Genomic DNA, 13,124 nt, shown 5'->3' with positions numbered 1-13,124 from the left:
GGTGAAGGTACTTTCTAAGTACTGAATAAAAGATAAAATATTTAAGTATTTATTTGTCCTCCAGCTATTTTTCTGGGTACAAAAGTAGTGTGTTAGTTTTACCACAACCACCCCACCTCCCAGGGGCCCCTGTCCACGGAAGCAGGGACCCCAAGACTGACGAACCACACCCCGAATTGTGGGGCTCGCTCAGCGGTGCCCAGCAGGTGGGCGGGGCGGGCCCAGGGGCAGCGTCCCCTAGAGAGCGAGGCGGGTGCTCAGCGCCTCCTGCCCAGAAGGAAAGAGGCGCTGAAAGGAGGGAGTCGGTTACCTGGGGCCCGATCCGGGCGGCAGCAGGAGGATGCGGACCTCTGGGTTTGAAGCCACTGAGGAGCTCGGCGAGCCCCAGCGCCGCGCTAGGGTAGGATGGAGAGGACCAAGAAGGCGCTTCCTGGGGGAGGCAAGAATCCAGGCAGAGCGTTACCGCAGCTCGGCCACAGACTCAGCGTCTCCCTCGGCCTCGCCCAGACGCAGCCTGCCACAGTCCGCCCGCACGCCCGCCCGCCACCATCTCCCAGCCGCTCCGGCGCCGGGAGCCGCTGGCCGCGCAGAGGCCGCTCACCGACCCACCCCACCTGCCACGCCCGGGACACTGGCAGCCCCCGACAGAGGACAGCCAATGGGTGGTGAGGCGCGGCCTTCCCCAGAGAGGCGGGCCTTGGCGTGCGGTGTCACGGGGTCGAGTCTCCGCCTCCTTCCCCCGCCTTGTCGCAGTGCAGCGGCTCCGCCCTACCCCCAGCGTCTGCTCTCCTAGCAACGAGCCGCGCAAGGCGACGCCGGGCTGGGATCCGCCGTCTGAGGCCGGTGGCCGGGGAGGGCGGAGCTGCTCCCTTCCCTACCCAGGGCTGGAGGAGATGAGACCCCCCATCCGCTCGCCCCGGGGCCCCAGCCCTGTCTCGGCGTGACGTCACGCCCTTCAGCGTGATGTCGCTATCAGCATGACGTCACCCCACCACTCGACGTCACCCGCCTCACCGCCACCTCAGTGCGATGTCACCCAACCAACCAGCCCTGTACCTGGGCATGACGTCACCCCAGCACCCAACCTCACCGCGTGACAAAATCCTAACCTGTACATGTGCTGTTCCAAAAACCGGTGAAAAATCACTGCAGTGATTGGTCTCAATTTCACCACTACCACCAGGATGGCTCTGGGTAAAAGACACATTTTCAGCTCCTGTGGAGGCGTTATTGTCCTCCCAGGACCTAAATGCGATCCCCTTTCCTGCACAGAAGAGAGAGTTGGCACCTCATGTGCTGGAAATGGGGAGAGGACAGACAGGCTGTAGATGTATGTACATTGCCCCTTCCCATCCCAGCTAGTAGTGGTGAATCTGCCAGTGGAGAATTCCCTGAGGACTTCATTAACTTTTGCCTGGGTCCCCCTGGGTGATTTCAGGGGCAGTGGAGCATGGGAAAGCCATATTGCCTGGAAACAAAGCTGGAAGAAAGAGATCCCTGCATCTGCACAGAAGCTAGGCACTTGCAGGCAGGCCTGTGCTTTTAGCAGATGTCTCCAGTTTTGTGCAGTTTTTGTTAACCTGATTCTTAGAGGGCTGGTTTATTATAGGGTTCACCAATGATCTGACCAGAATATCCTTAGGTTCTTCTCTCAAAATCAGACTACAGGATTAGAGAATGTAGAGCAGTGGTTCTCCAACTTTTGTACCAGTGACCCCTTTCACATAGCAAGCCTCTGAGTGCGACCCTCCTTATATATTAAAAACACTTAGTTATATATTTAACACCATTATAAATGCTAGAGGAAAAGCAGGGTTTGGGGTGGAGGCTGGCAGCTCACGACCCCCCATGTAATAACCTTGCAACCCCCTTAGGGGTCCTACCCCCCAGTTTGAGGACCCCTGATGTAGAAAGTTCAATACCTTGTACCGACCATTGGAGTGTGTGGCAAGAACATTCACGCTGAGGACAGAGACAGGCTGCAGAGATTTTTATTAAAGTAAAAGTTATCAAAGCTCCAAACCACAGAATCAGAAAGAAGTAATACAGTTCGAACGGTACCAGTGGTGAGCTGGAGCCGGTTCGCACCGGTTCGCCTGAACCGGTTGTTAAATTTTGAAGCCGGTTTAGAACTGGTTGTTAAAGGGGTGGGCAAACTCCAGCCAACGGGCCACATCCGGCCCGCGGGACTGTCCTATCCTGCCTGCCTGAGCTCTCGGCTGGGGAGGCTCCCTTGAGAATCCTTTTTAAATTTTTACTCACCCGGCGGCGCTCCGGGTCTTCGGTGACACTTCAGCGGCAGGTCCTTCGGTGCCGCCGAAGAAGACCCGTAGCAACTGAAGGACCTGCTGCCGAAGTGCTGCCGAAGACCCTGAGCGACTGAAGGAACCGGTTCTTCAGCTTTTGGCAGCTCATCACTGAGTGGTACCCATGGTAACATTCCTTGCAGAAGTTACTTAGACTAGCATATCCATAGCCTTCCTTTAGATAAGAGACAGCCTAGTCTTTGGCATGTCACAGTGAGTCTGATGTTCCAGGTTCCTCAATGCTGAGAAGCTGGAGATAAGGGCTAGATTAGAGTAGCTAAGGTATACTTAAAAGTAAAGCTAACAGCTAAACAAAAGGAACTAACAAACTGAATGCTAAAAGAAGTAACTCCTCATGGTTGTTTACCCTCTTAAAGGGTCTTGGCACTATCCTGAATATTAATGTCAGTGCCCCACCTTCCATCACCAAGTCTCATTTCCTTACCCACATAAATCTTAGGGTACACTTAACCTACAAAACCTAAGAATGGCCATAGTGGGTCAGACCAATGGTCCATCCAGCCCAGTATCTTGTCTTCCAACAGTGGCCAATGCCAGGTGCTTACGATGGAATGAACAGAATAGGTAATCATCAAGTCAAGTGATCTGTTGCCCATTCCTAGCTTCTGGCAAACAGAGGCTAGGGACACCTCAGAGTATGGTTTTGCATCCCTGTCCATCGTGGCTAATAGCCATTAATGGACCTAGCCCCCATGCACTTATCTAGTTCTTTTTTGAACCCTGTTATAGTCTTGGCCTTCACAACATCCTCTGGCAGAGAGTTCCACAGGTTGACTGTGTGTTGTGTGAAGAAACACTTCCTTTTGTTCGTTTTAAACCTGCTGCCTATTAATTTCATTTGGTGACCCCTAGTTCTTGTGTCATGAGAAAAAGTAAACAACACTTCCTTATTTACTTTCTCCACATCAGTCATGAGTTTATAGACCTCTATCATATCCCCCTTTAATTGTCTCTTTTCCAGACCGAAAAGTCCCAATTTTATTCATCTCTCCTCATATGGAAGCTGTTCCATACCCCTGATCATTTTTGTTGCCCTTTTCTGAACCTTTCCCAATTCCAATATATCTTTTTTGAGATGGAGCAACCAGATCTGCGTGCAATAAGAGGCCTTCATTTTATTGCTGGTATGACAGTTGGAATTCAAGAAAGAGAAAAGACACTTGTCAGTAGATCTATTCAGGTGAGAGATTTTCCTTTCCTGGTTTGAATTTATCTAGAAAAATCAGTAAAATATAATGGTTTCTACTGTAAGGAAAAGAATAATTGCTGCAGCTGTTGGGCATGATTACACTATGGCTTGAATCATGCTATCATATCAACAACTGTCAGGAAGACCATTTTCTGATATGGTGGTTGTTATACTAATTTAGTATTGTTTCCCTGTCCAGAGTGGACATGCTACTCAAAGTAAGGTATAGATTTCCCTGAACAAGATAGTAAATGTAGGTGATGTGCTTCTCTTAGCTGTAAAAAGATGCAGAAAGGACAATATTTACTACAAAATTGAGCTACATAAGTTGATGTATCATGTTATCAAGTTAGGAGTAAAAATGATTTGCGGTAAGCAAGATCGGATGGGAGTATAAATTCTACTGAAGAAATTAAAAAAAAATCAGAGAATATATTAGGGAAAATATAGAGTGCTGCACTACTACACATCACTGGTAAAAACCACATCACTATGGTTTATGGAAATGGGCAAACAACTTTTCCAAGATCGTTGGAAATCTGATTCAGCCCATATACTCCACTCATAGCAGGTGGCTCATGTTCATGAATAACTAGATAGCCACTGAAACAGCTACATTTTGCCTTACCATGATGTTGATTTCTACTAATAGCAAGGTGATACCGCTTAGATCAGCTTTAACTTGCTATCATTTTTCTGTAGTAATGTTTTTTTCCCGGGTTCATATATATAGTACTACACCTTTGCTATGTCTCCTAAGTATCCTCAGTGCACACACCCCTTTGGAACGTATAGGTCTTCTAAAGGTCTTATTTTTATGGCAACATTTGTCTTGTAAGTTGTTGTAGCAGCCATGCCAAGGAGGTGGTTGATATGTTAAATTTTGAGCCAGGTTTTGCTGCACATTTTGGTATGCAAGCTATGGGAGCATATGTTAGGTAGTTACTATGCAGTATAGTTGTAGCCATGCCAGTCCAGGATATTAGAGAGACAAGGTGGGGTGAGGTAATATCTTTTATTGGACAAGCTTCTGCTGGTGTGAGAAACAAGCTTTCGAGCCACACAGAGCTGACCTGAAGAAGAGCTCTGTGTAGCTCGAAAACTTCTCTCTCTCACCAACAGAAGTTGGTCCAATAAAAGATATTACCTCACCCACCTTGTGTCTCAGGTAATTACTAGTCATCTTGTGGACAGGGCATCTGAAAGTGTTTTGAATATCAGAATTAAAACATATTAGTGACTTGAATCACTATAGCTCATTTTGTATAGTACTCACCCTCTGTGCTTTTTTCTGTTTTTTTTTTTTTTAAATTGTATTACATTTTTACTTCTGTTCATTCTTTGGATGAAATCCTGGCTCCATTGAAGTCAATGGCAAAACTACCATTGACTTCAGTGGGGCCAGGATTTCACCCTTTGTGTTTTTAATTTTTCAAGGAACTGCTAGTGTTTATCCTTTAGGTCAAATGTGAATTACAAATTATTATTAAAATTATAACTAGTTAGTGACAAGGCTGGTTCCAAACACAGTTGGTATTCAAACAGCCTGGTTAATACTTGGTTAGTAATGGCAACAGGTAACAATGTTTTGCCCTCACCAGATGCCCAGGGTGGGGTTGTCTATCTGTAACAGTTCAACACATTGTTTATTTGTAGATTGGACCCAGTAACCATGCCTCTGTTACAAGTTTGGCAGGTCTTCCTTCCTCCAGCTCATTTTGTGGCACCACATTCTAAGGGTACTGCCCCACATGCTGTTGGTGTTAGTCTGTGGGCATGTACTACATGCTCTCTATCCCCTCATGAGGCATTATGAGATTTTCCCAGAAGGAACTGGGACAAACTGAGTTAGGAAGTGTGGGTGACATGAACACAGAAAGATGGTTGACTCATTTGTTGCATTGTGAAAAAAGCTGTAGTATGCACAGACATCACCTGTTTTTGTTATAAATGGGTTAGATAAGAATGTCATGAACAGTTATAAAATCATTGCATTTTTAGTGTAGACAGGGCCTTACTAATTACATTTTATTAATGCTAAACAGAATAGTTGGTAGTATGTTAGTTTTTTATATATGTAATATAAATGATGAAAATGTAAAATACTTTGTGTGTGTGTATAAAAGAATGCAGCACATGAGTAGCATTATGGGTTATATCAATGATACTTTTTAAATTGGCTCATCCCACTTGGTCCATCTTTTTCTCATTAGTTCAGCTGTTAAATTTATGGTGCCGCAAGTCTTTCCATTTCTCTCAATTCTTTAAACTCTACACTGTATTTATCAGTGAGAAAGGAACGGAGTTTGAAGTAGCAACTATGGGAACATCACTGGGACTTTTTAATCGATTTAAAGATGAGGCAAAATTCTAGATTTCTTTAAGACTCCCTGTAATGGGATATTATAAGTAGGTTGAAGGGCAGTACTGGAAAATATTGATGATTAAAAATCCTATGGTTTCAAGTAGCGAAAATGGTCTTGGAGAAATGTATAGCAATATGTACTTTGTAAACTGGAATGCAGTATGTGTAACAAGGATCTCATTTACCATACATCTCTACCATGCAATTTGAGGGACCTTGTTACAATATAGTAACCCATAGACATGGTTAAAACTTGGTTTGGTATTTCGTGTAGATAGAACCATGGATTTGTACGGTGCTACAGATCTGGACCTTTGCAGGACTGTAGAACAACTCAGAAGCATGATTAAAAATGTAGTTTATTCCCATCTACACTACAACTTTGAACTTTGGTGTAATTGCGGCAGGGGTCTACTGTGTTGTAACCAGATCCTGTACCGGGAAATTTACAGCTGGAAATGTGATCTTCTTTGCTTAGAAATTGCAGTATGAACTGGACAAAATATATGATGGATACTCAAAAAGAAAAGGAGTACTTCTGGCACCTCAGAGACTAACCAATTTATTTGAGCATAAACTTTCGTGAGCTACCAGATATATTTTCCACAGTATGCATCCAATGAAGCTGTAGCTCACGAAAGCTTATGCTCAAATAAATTGGTTAGTCTCTAAGGTGCCACAAGTACTCCTTTTCTTTTTGCGAATACAGACTAACACGGCTGTTACTCTGAAACCTGTCATGATGGATACTGTTTGCTATTATTTAATTAAAAACCTTATTGAACATTTTAAAGTAGAAATACAACTTTCTTTAAAATAGTCATGTTACAACATTGTTGAAGGATATTTTTCATACAGCATAATTTTGTTTTCAAGATCAAATGAATGGATTAGCACTTCATAGAATATTTGTTGTATTATTGCATCTTCTATATTTCTTTGTATCAGAGTTTGATGTTCACTGTTTGTAACTGGATAGGCATCCTTACATGAAGAAAATAGCTATCTGGAAAAAATTAGAATCTTGCAGAAAGAAAATCTTCAACTCAAAGTTGCCCTAAAAGAAAAAGATTCAACAATGTCTAGGTTCATGAAAGTAACTGAGGACAAGGTACTGAAAATTCAAACCCATTTGTCTTTGTAATGGAGTTAGTCTAACATTTGTTCAATTTATCTTAACACCAGTGTGCCTTGGTTTGGGGAAGGAAAGAAAATCTTGCATTCCATCAGTAATGAAATGTGTTAATTCTGTAGCTAATTATTAATAGCACAATAAAACTTAACTCTACTTTTGATACTGTAGAGCATATTACAATTGGCCCTGTGCTTCTGTGATGCTTTGTCAGGCTGTGACTCACCTTATTACCCCTCTGCCTTCAGCAAGAGAGAGACATGCTGCTGCTTAACCGGGTTTGAGCTTCCCGATACCTCCAGTCTGTTAGCCACCCAAACAATCTCCTCTGGGCATGCTAGCCCTCACTTTGCTTTGCAGGTTAATAATAGGTACACACCACTCCCTGAACCCCTTTGAAGTGTTTTCCTATAATATCCAGACCCTGTCATTGGTTACTCACAGAAATATCGCGTTTGCCATCGCCAAAGAGACAGTGTACACATCAGCTTGTTTGAGTCAACAGAGGATCAGCTACTGTATAACCTCACATCACTGAGATATATTTATTATCAAAGGCTAAGACATAAGAGATAGTGAGTAAAGAGAATAATGGAAACAGAAAGGTTACATATAAAACAAAATCAATACATGCTTCCTTGAGATCAAACTTAACTTTAACAGGCTAAACATTGTCTAAAATAAATCTAATCTCACCCAAAGTCATCTTGCAGCATTTCCAAGCACGGCAAGTTGGGATCCCATTTTCATGAATGTAATCACACTGACTGATCACTTCCTCAAGTGCAGGATAAAGAGGTATCCTTTTGCCATCTCTTTATACTCTCCTCTGATCCCCAAGTCAGACTGATGGCCCAGGATTTATTCCTGGTGTGTTCCATTGCATTGGCTTACAATGCTTTATTTACATGTGAACTGAGGCAGACAGGTTAATATTAGGGCTGTCAATTAATTGCAGTTAATGCATGTGATTAATGCAAAACAAATTAACTAGATTTAAAAATAATAGTAATGATTAATTGCAGTTTTAATCCCACTGTTAAACAATAATAGAATACCAATTTAAACTTCTTATAAATATTTTTGGATGTTTTTCTACATTTTCAAATATATTGATTTCAAATACAAAACAGAATACAAATTGTAGTATCTCACTAGTATCTGCACCTACATTTCACAATGCTATTAAAGATCAGTGTGATGCTGGCTTTCATTTAAGAGCTTACATGACATCATTTATGGATAAATACTATTAAAGTGGTATTCTACATGTAGTTCATCAGGCCTGACAGGAGTTACTGTTACAGAACAATAAAAGAAAAGGAGTACCTGTGGCACCTTAGAGACTAACCAATTTATTTGAGCATAAGCTTTCCTGAGCTACAGCTCACTTCATTGGATGCATAAATTGGTTAGTCTCTAAGGTGCCACAAGTCCTCCTTTTCTTTTTGCAAATACAGACACACGCAAGCACTGTTTAGACTGCTACTCTAAAACCTTACAGAACAATGAATCCTTTGCTAGTTGGCACTGAGCGGATCTTAGGATCACAGCTTCCCTCCACTGTAAGGCACAGAAGGAAGCAAATTAAAATAAAGAGGTGGAAAAACTGCAAAAGCAGCAGACTGAATGAGCAGACCCAACCAACATTGCTTATTTCTTCCTGCCTCCAAGCCCAGCGGGCTCTTCTGCCTAAACTCTCTGGGCTTGTGGTTTCATGAGATTTCAAGGGCAGCACTGGTGGTGAGACGGAATTAGGGACCAGTGACTCTCTGTGGCATGGGTGGGCAAAATATGGCCTGCGGGCTGGATCTGGCCCGTCTAAAATTTCTGTCTGGCCTGCCATGACTAGCATTTCTGTCCGGCCTCCGCTGCCCCCTCGCAATCTCCGAGTCCGGGCCACTAAAAGTCCTGCGGCGCAGCGGGGCGCTCAGACAAGCTGCCTGCCTACCATGGGCCCACGCCGCTCCCAGAAGCGACTACTGCTGGCACGTCTCTGTGCGCCTGGCGGGGGAGGCGGCTCCGCACACTGCTCCTGTACCCAGCACCTTCCTCACATCGGCTGGAAACCGGTCAATGGGAGCTACAGGGGCGCTGCTTGCGGGCACGGGCAGTGCACAGAGACCCACCGCCTCCCCTTGCCCCCCCCCCCTCCAAGGGGCGCACAGAGACATGCCAGCAGCAGCCGCTTCTGGGAGCGGCGTGGGGCCACGGTAGGCAGGCAGCTTGCCTGAGTGCCCTGCTGCGCTGCCGGCTGGGAGCTGCCTGTGGTAAGCGTCTCCCAGCCAGAGCCTGCACCTCGCACCCCCTCCTGCACCCCGCACCCCCTCCTGCACCCAACCCCCTGCCCCCAGGTCAGAACCCTCTCCTGCACCCAAACTCCCTTCCAGACCCTGCACCCCCTCCTACACCCTAATCTCATGCCCCAGCCTAGAGCCCCCTCCTGCACCAAACTCCCTCCCAGAGCCCACCCCTCACCCTCTCCTGCACCCCAACACTCTGCACCAGCCCAGAGCTCCCTCCTGCGCTCAAACTCCCTCCCAGACCCTGCACCCCCTCCATGAATATACAGTAGTAGAAATGTGTGGCCTGTGACAATTTACCAAAATTTGTGGAGTGGCCCCCCTGCGAAAATTATTGCTAACTCCTGCTGTATGGCATGCTACCCTTCAGAGGCAGTAAGTAAATGATACCTTTTGCAACATTGCCTTATGCTCTGTGCTCACAACCTCTTTGGAGGAGAGAAAGGAAACCAGTGGAAACTGTGGCTCCTAAGCAAGTCATGGTACTGGGGAAAGATGGAGGGGCTGGAGGCAGAAGCCCCTACGTCAGGGGTTCTCACAACACATTTTTGGTGGCATCAGAATGCAACCACCAACTCTTGCTGGTGGCCACTCTGAGACAATTTTTCCTAAAATACTTAATTAACTTTAGGAAAAACAAATAAATACACACATATACATGTCCTTAATCACTGTAATTTATTTATGTAGGGTTTTTATTTTTTTGCATACTCAGTAATAAAAATAATGTACAGTTGTCTCTATTCTTTACTGGACCTAGAAAGAATAGAAACACAAAAAAGGTACTTTGCGTGTTCTTATCTTTGTTGTTGTTCCTTTTGCTTTTTGGGTGCTTTTTTTTAGACTTGCTGGCTAGTGAGTCTGCTGCCGTGAAAAGAGATACTTGTATGTTTAATATCACTTTTAAGGGCCTCCTAGCTAGCTACTAAGTCTGCTGTGAAAAGTGGCATTAACACACAAACAAATATCACTTTTCACAGCAGACTTAGTCCCAGAAAGCCCAGGGACAAATTAAGCCCTGGATGGGGAGATGGGTGGGGAGGCAGCAGGAGCCAGGGACAATTATGGGGGTGAGCTTGGGGCCCAAGCCTGCTGCCAAAGCCCAGGGCCTGAGAAGGCAGCAGAGGACGGGGGGAGCGTCCGGAGCCCCACGGCAGGAGCCTGCCACCTGACATCCCAGGGCTGAAGCTTAACCCCATGGCCCCCGGGAAGATGGGGAACCTTACTGACTGCCTGCTCCTCCAGCGTTTGTGTCTCCAGAGTGGGGCAAGGCCCAACGCCTGCTGGTGGCCCCAGGGGAGAGGCCACTGCTTTGCCCTCCCCCCATCATCACCCAGTAGGCTGTAATTGCAAGAAAAGCCCATGGTGGCCACATCTGAGAACTGCTGCCGTAGGTGGTTGGAACAGGAGCTTCTTTTCCTTGCATGTCCCCAGAAATTCCATGGTTCTGAAGACATGCCATCTGCCTCCTCTGAGCACCAATAAATCCCTCCCTCTCAAGGTTAAGATGAATGGGGAATTCTGTAAGGTAAATTTCAATGATGTTTCCTGTGCCCTTTCTCCCATCCCAGGAAGATACAATATGATCCAATGATGGGGCTTGATTTTGCAGTCTTTGAGAGGTGAAATCAATGGGATTTTTGCCTGCCTAAATATTCCATAACCTCACCATTAATTTTCAAGTTTCGAAGTAGCAGCCGTGTTAGTCTGTATTCACAAAGAGAAGAGTGAGCTGTAGCTCACGAAAGCTTATGTTCAAATAAATTTGTTAATCTCTAAGGTGGCACAAGTACTCCTTTTTATTAATTTTCAAATTATTCCCAACTTGTTTAACATTACCCCCCTGAGATTTTTCTCTGAAAATTCCAGGTGTTTTTGTGTGTGTGAATTGTTTGAGTATGACACATCCGCTGAACTAGAAAAAAACAATCACAAAGTGACACAGACTATTGGAGGATGGGAAGGATTATTTCCCTGCATGTGCAACATCAATGTTATTTACTAAGCTCAAATCAGTTATACATGTGCAAACTTACTGAAGAATCAAAGATACTGAAGGCCTAATTTAGCCTACAAAACTTTTAAAAATATTTATTTATTATTGATGTGTGAGGAAAAAAGAGACAGATTCCAGGCTGAATTTGCTGAGCTATTAGAAAAATTTTTTTTTTAAGTTATAACATGAGTACATTTGAAACTGTATCACTGACAGGCAAATAGCAGTTGAGCTGTTCAAATTCCCCCTTTATCCCTCCACCCCACCTCAAAAAAAATTAGTTGTTTTTTTGGTCAAAATATTTTGTCATTTTTACAGAATCACGTTTTAGAGTAGAATTTTTTAAGAGTATTTTAGTTCTGTTCATCACTTTTTCTTTGGAAACAGATTGGTTACATTTTATAGGCTCTTGGGAGAGGGACTCTCTCATTCAGTATTTTTACAACATATTCAGCATAAGACTCTTGATTCTGTTTTGGACCTTTGGGCTACCAGAATACTACTAGGGATTCTTATGGAACTGTTCCATAGTTAATTTTGAAGCAGGACTTTAGGAGTAGGAAAATTTTTCAAACTTTATTTTATTTATTTAGCCTTACATAAAATACTTTAAAAAATAAATACCTATCTCATGCTCTATGCACCTTTTTATGAAAAATGCTTCCAAAAAACCCCAAAGGAGATATTTACTTTACTTTTTGAATATTTTCTGTAAGAGCTTCTAATTTCACACGAGCATATTGAGACGTCTACATCTTTAAGGTGCAGATGGAGTAATGAATGTTTTAGAACTGCAGTGATGCACAACACACATTTGAAATTACAATCTGTCCCTAAGGGTAGCTGGCTATTTTATTATTTTTTCCTTTCTTGCAGTGAACATCAGCAGCAGATGGATGAACTAAGAAATGAGTTAAAGCGAGTGTCAGAGAAGGCTTGCATTCTTAAAATAAAATTAGAAAAAGAAAACGTTTTCAAACAGGTGAGAGCACTGAAACTGCATGGATTCCTAGAAATAGGATATCTATTCATTCATCTAATCTATTAGTCATTGCAGGTTTGTTCCCTATGGTGCATTTCTCTTTTCAATCAACTTTTAGCATGTCCAGATGAGGGTATCCCACCACTTCGCTTGGGACACTAGCCTACTTTATTAAAAATGTCTGGATTTTTCTTCTCATTTACCTTATTTTCCTTTTCTTAATTTCATCCTACTGCTGTAAACCTATAGACTATACTAAATACCTGTCCTTTTCTCACTCCCTTGATCATCATTGTCACCAACTTCGCTGAAGAAAAGCTGAGTGCTGTATTAGGCTGTGAAAAGTGTACACAAGAATACAAAAAACGGAATCAGTATATTAAGGTCCTTGCATCCTTTGAAGTCAGTGACAAAACTCCCTTTGATTTCTATAGACATAGAATCAAATACATAATGAGATAAATAGCATAATTCCCCATTTTCCTGACAGCAATTCCCGGATTCAGTTAATGCTGACTTTGTACAGCAAAATGAGGAAAAGTTGATGATTAACAGTCAGGAAGACTGTAGTTGAATGGTTCTGCTAAACCAGTACAGCTTGTTTCATGCGCGGGGGGTTGGTTTTGCGATACTGATGCAAAGGACAGCTTTGATAGTGTAGCTGAGTCCACACTAGGAGCACTTTACTGATATAGGATACTAGTATTCTCATACCGGTAAAGTGCTTCTAGTGAGGCCAAACATATTAAAATAATCTTGCTGGCTCAGAGACTTTTTTGTTCCATAAGAAGAGTAGTCTTTTGAGCCTATGCAAGGAAAACAGACTAATA

General features: G+C 43.7%; 1 protein-coding gene across 3 annotated transcripts in view; it reads right to left on the bottom strand.

Annotated features, from left to right (window-relative positions):
- SANBR (SANT and BTB domain regulator of CSR) overlaps window positions 1-652 on the bottom strand; it is a 47,698-nt gene extending 47,046 nt beyond the window's left edge. Inside the window, exon 1 of one of the 3 annotated variants that reach the window (XM_073339373.1) lies at window positions 311-652. The gene's annotated coding sequence lies outside the window, so the exon portion shown is untranslated. The remainder of the gene's footprint in view (window positions 1-310) is intronic. The other 2 variants (XM_073339374.1, XM_073339372.1) reach the window with 2 other exon arrangements.
- Between the last annotated feature and the right edge of the window lie 12,472 nt (window positions 653-13,124).

This window comes from Lepidochelys kempii, chromosome 3 (assembly GCF_965140265.1).
Source record: "Lepidochelys kempii isolate rLepKem1 chromosome 3, rLepKem1.hap2, whole genome shotgun sequence".
In the NCBI taxonomy this organism is placed as follows: Eukaryota; Metazoa; Chordata; order Testudines; family Cheloniidae; genus Lepidochelys; species Lepidochelys kempii.
The sequence above is the reverse complement of the archived record's forward strand: the minus strand, read 5'-3'. Positions and strand labels throughout refer to the sequence as shown.